The sequence below is a fragment of the Cibotium barometz genome, chromosome 2 (genome assembly GCF_041138505.1).
Source record: "Cibotium barometz isolate CiBa-2024 chromosome 2, ASM4113850v1, whole genome shotgun sequence".
NCBI classification, from domain to species: Eukaryota; Viridiplantae; Streptophyta; class Polypodiopsida; order Cyatheales; family Cibotiaceae; genus Cibotium; species Cibotium barometz.
The window spans coordinates 62,722,828-62,728,304 of NC_141047.1; the positions used below are offsets into that span (position 1 = coordinate 62,722,828).

Sequence of the window (5,477 nt, forward strand, 5' to 3'; positions counted from 1 at the left end):
GGCCAGGACAGCCAAGAACATTGCTAAAGCAAAGGGGTGAAGGACTGAAGGTCAAGGGCAGGTTTTCCAGCCAAGAAAAGGTCAAGTACTTTGTATTTGTTTTCAGATTTACATCATTCTAATAAAGCAAATACACCATCCGTGGTGGGGGCCCTACAGAGGGTAATTGGGACCCAATACTGTGTCCTGTCCATCTCCCCCTTCTCTCTCTTCGCATTTCGGATCTGGCGGCGTCGAGTCATGGGAGGCAGAGTTCGTAAGTATCCTGTCACTTTATTTGATTGTTTACTTAATTCATTGATTCTATGAATTGTTTTAATCTTACAAATTGTGTTGATTATGATACAGCGACGGGTTACGGGGAGGAAGCCCACAACCCACGATACTGCGTATGCTCGCCGGCATAGCAGACGTGACACGTGGGCCATCTTCAGAGCCGAGGGACGTATTACGGACGCGCAGTTTGAGTTGGCCATGAGACCATACGGTCGACAGGTACTTGAAAATTCGTAACGAATGGTTTTGGTTTATTGAATTGCATATATATATATATATATACTTATATACTATATATTACTTGAACAGGCACAAGCTGCTGATGATCCACCGGCCGCCGCTGCAGAGGGTGGACGTGAGCACTACTCCTCGGACATTCCGACCGATGCGAGCTCATCTGAGCATGAGGGGAGCACCGAGTCATCATCTGGGTCTGAGTAGTACTCAGATTTGTAGTATCACATTCCATATTTAGGATGTGATTGTATATATTTTTTTGTAAACTCAAGCCATGGGCTACTTCGAGATATGGACTCCCTTGTATACATGTATGAAATTTTGATAGTAATATTGAATTGATTGATCGATAGTATTACATTCATGGCTGTCTTGAATCGTGTAATGACAATGTATGCATTCATGTCGTTCTTGTCTTAATCTCCCTCGTGCATATGTTCTTCGTGGATGGTCTAATGCACCAAAAACCCTAAACCAGAGAGTGCTATTGGGTGCTGGAATGCTGGAACAGTATTCAGGCACCAAATAGCACTCTCTGGATTTTTTTTTTGCTCTCTGTTCGCGTGTATAAACGCGTCAAAACTGCTAAAAATTGCGTGTATCTGCGCGGATACACTGGAAATAACGCGTGTATACACGCGTATAAACTGGCAGTAACGCGTGTATAAGCGCATCTAAATAAAAGAAACGCGTGTACAGACGCAAGTAAAAACGCGGCTGGGACATTGGAACTGAACAGGATGCGGCTATACACCCGTGTATAACCGCGTCTAATAGAATAAGACGCGTGTATACTGGCGTGTATTAACGCGTCTGAAAAAAAAAACGCGGCTAAACACCCGTGTATACGCGCGTCTGAGAGGCACTGTACACGCGTTTTTACACGCATGTCTCTGGCCGCGAGAATACACGCGCTGATACACGGGCCCGCTACTTTTTTTCACAAGTCATTTTTAGCGGCTAAGAGCGCGGGTATGAGCCCAATCCCTTGTAGTGTTTGCCTCATAAAGAGTTGGTTCAGAATAGATTATGCTCACCATAAAGGGATACTATTTAATGGAATGTGTGATTCCCCCATCGTTCTTTGCATTTGGCAAAGAATGTGAAGAGGTGGAAACTTGTCCAAGCAAGTGATAAGTGGTTGTGGGCTAAGGATGTAACCCACCTTGAGCACACTAAAAAGAGAGTTGTGCTAGTTAGGTTTGCTCATGAAAGATGAGCAACATTGTGTGAAGGCCATTAAATGCTTTCATGTTGATTATGCACCTATTGGTTTTCTCTAGAGAAACATTTTGAAAGAGATGCACCCTTGTTACATGTCAACGACATGCAAGTTTGGAGTGCTAGTTGATGCAAGAAGATTCAGGTAAGTTATAGAACAACAGTATGCATGTGATGAGCTCTAGTTGATGCAAGAAGATTGTGGCAAGTTAGAGAACAAGAGTACTATGCATCATCTAAGCCAGTAAAAAATTCAAATGTCTAGAGAATGAGTTGTGAGCTTGGCCACAACCCATAGTAGAAATAAAGCACCTTTGCTACAAGGTCCACCTAGAATGGAAAGAAGAGGAGATAGTTTTACAAAAGTAGAGGAAAGACAATTGTAGGGCTTCCAGATCTCTTGGTGACAAGCAACACGAGGTATGCTAGAGGGCCGGTCATCTAGCAAGAAGTAGCCATGTTTTTCTTTCTACAAAGAAGGAGAGAGAAGAGGTAGCCATGTTGATCTTTCTATAAAAAAGAAGAGAATATCTTGCCTCAATATAGATCTGTAGTTCTTCAAATGAGATCATGGGTTTTATTAGCAAAGTAAGAAGGTGGAGCTCTAATTCAAGGATTGGAGCATGCCATAATTTAGTAAGTGTTTTTACATTCAAAAGTGTGGGCTTAGTGGCATGCAATTACAAAAGGTGATAAAGTAAGAGTACAAGATGAGATTTGAACCCATGTCGGCAATAGTGGGTGTTAAAGCAAATGCATAGGCATTGAAGCCTGGGAAGGGAGTAGAAGCACAAGCAACAAACACATAGACATCAATTGTCAATCCGTGCTAAGAATGGTCTAACAATGGTAGCAAGGGTGACTGGTAATGGTAGAGTCCGAAGCAGTCAAAGAGAGACAAGGATGACTGGTAATGGCAAAGTCCTTCAAAATTAAAGGTAACGATAGAATTCCAACCTGGATTTCTAAATTTCAACCCGGATAATTATACTACGAACCCCAAACTTTACGCATAAGGTTTAGGGGCCCGCTAGTTCGTGCAGAAGGGCTTGGAGTTTTGTGTGCGATGACCCTCCGACCTGTAAGGTTCTCTCACTAGCTTCTCTGAGCCGTGCGGCATTCTTTCTCGCTATGTTTCCTTCTTCACATTCCATCAATCCTCTAATAACTCGTTCCACTTCGCCTCTGGTAACCACGCCACCACCAAATTTGAGTGCTGGCTGAAACCTCAGCCCGATCTTCCACTCTTCTGCGATGTATTTGGCGTTGAGGTATTGGTCTGCGAAGTAGGGCCAACAAAGCATGGGGACCCCTGTGGCGATGGCTTCCATGGTGGAGTTCCAGCCGCAGTGGGTGAGGAAGCCGGCTACGGCAGGGTGCGAGAGGACGCGGAGCTGCGGAGCCCATCGAATGAAGTACCCGCAATCCTTATAATAGCCGTTGAAGTAAAACTCACCGAAGCCCTCAACAAGATCAGGCCGTAACGCCCATAAGAACCGGTGCTTGCTGGCCTCCAAACCCCCGAGAACCTCCTCAAACTGCAGCCCAGAGAGGACGGTGATTGTGCCGAAGGATACGTAGATGACGGACTTCGCCGGCTGTCGATCGAGCCAATCCGCGTAGTGAGTCTCTTCTGTGGCCACAGGCTGGTCGTGCTCTCATTCACCAACTCGCCGACCAGCGGGCCCACGCCGTAGAGAGGCACGTTCACGCGCGAGCGCATCGCTTCAAAGGCATGACCCTCCAGTTCGTCGAAGCTATTGACGACAATGGCACGGGCTCTCTCGTATGCTATACGGCACTCGCGTACCCCTACGCTGTACATGTATTCCGTGTCATCTACCACATGTGCGTACATTGGGAGGTCTACGTTTCGCAGAGGCGGCAGGCCGGGAAGGTTTCCGTGAAACAGACCGCTCGGCAGCTGGGAGCTGGCGTTTATTACTGCAAACAACATTTAGCGAACCGTAGTTAGCACTAAATACGTGAGTTAACAAGCAATCGAATATGTGCAGGGTTTACCGTCTTTCATAGGGATTAGCCCGTCTAGCACGTAGAAGCATAGCAGGTTTCTGCTCTGACTGGAGGGGAAGAGCGCCACCCATGGCAAGTTGAACTTATCGGCCACCTTGTGTGTAGGACTCGCTGTGAAGACATCCGAGAGCAAGCAAGTGACCGGCGAGCCTTCGTTAGAAAGACGCTCCACCAGCTGCTCCAGCGCTGCAGTGAGGCCTTCCACAGCTTGGAAGAAATTTTGAAAGGAGAACCGGAAATCGTTGGCCATGTCCAGCCCCGCGATGGGGATGTGAGCTCTTCGGATATCCAACCCCTCTGAGCTTGTAGATCTACTCATGCTGACTTTGGTCATTCGGTCGTGAATAGGCTCTACGTTGGCAAAGGTTACGATGAAGCCTTCGGAGGCCAATATTTTGCACAGGCGCATGAGTGGGTTGATATGGCCTTGGGCCGGCAAAGGAATTGCAAGGACATGGGGTTTCGCCATGGCCATAGCTGAAAGGGAAGGAGTTCCGATCAATATATAAAATGTAGCTACGGGTAGAGCACAGGGCTTGCAGAAGGGTCTTAGCCTCGTGGGTAAGATATGATAGCTACTGATTGCGGGCAGACGCGTGGTTGAACATACCAGTCTTCTCAAAGTAGCAGAGTCCCAAACGGAGTTCTTTCCTCTGTAGCCACGCCTCTCGAGACTCGCACTGATTGGAGCCTGTGTGCATTCCCATGCCGATCGCCGCCCGCTTTTTACAGATTGTGGGAGGGAAACTCGTTGTTAGAACTTTATTAAATTTTGGCGAGAAACACCGGTTTATATACCACCGGACTCCAGTTACAAGGAACCGTAGAGAGCGTGGATCGAACTCGTTGTTAGAACTTTAGATAATAGAGCCGGTGAACTTCATTATGTCCTTCAAAGCGGACATAGGTTAAGCACGTTGACTCGTGGGAATAGCAGGGGGCAAGCACACGTATAAATGACCGCGTGCCCGAATCTCACATGACACGTTCAAATGACGGTGTCCTGGAATTCTCAGGTTTTAAAAATATCTACAAGACTACAACATCTTACGTTCGGTGGAGCCACTTGTTGGGCATATCTTTTTTTTTTCCATAAGCGCGGTGAATTGAATTAGAATAGAACAAAAATTACATCAGCTTGACCGGTTGTATCCTGGTCATATGGATTCACCCCTGTCTGGTACTATGGTTTCTCCCTGGTTGGGGCATATCTTGTAATTGTAAGTAACTATCTTGTAATTATTCATACATTCCATCACTTCAACACTTGAAAGTGAGATGAATGCTTAAATATCATGAGTGTTTGGGTAATATATCATGCTAATACAATTCAGTGCTCACATAACCCGGTTCGTAGCGTAATTTTCTCGCCTGAAATTTAGAAATCTCGGTTGAAATTCGGCATTGCCTTTAATTTTAAGGGTTGAAATTCACACATTTTAGTTATTAAATCCCGGCATTTGTACGATTTGTAGTGGTTGTCAAGTCTAAACCCCGCTTAAGCTATGCATTGCCTTTAATTTTAAGGGTTTAAAAAAACATTTTTTTCGAGCAGGGATACAATTCACTTGTGTTGTGTTAGTGAATTTGTTGAAGAGAATGCCACATTTGGATTGGTGATTGCTAAAATGAACAGCATGTTCCTACTTAAATTTAGGATATAATGATCATATAAAAATTGTGTAGTAGAACCTTCTTTAGAAAGAAAT

The 5,477-nt window shown here is 45.4% G+C and overlaps 1 pseudogene across 1 annotated transcript; it reads right to left on the reverse strand.

Moving 5' to 3' along the window:
- Nucleotides 1–2,682: 2,682 nt before the first annotated feature.
- LOC147641335 (UDP-glycosyltransferase 85A3-like) lies at nt 2,683–4,507 on the reverse strand (annotated as a pseudogene). Its single transcript, XR_015269236.1, has 2 exons — nt 3,757–4,507; nt 2,683–3,678 (listed from the first exon to the last, which is right to left on the reverse strand). The product of XR_015269236.1 is annotated as a UDP-glycosyltransferase 85A3-like (transcript).
- Nucleotides 4,508–5,477: the final 970 nt, after the last annotated feature.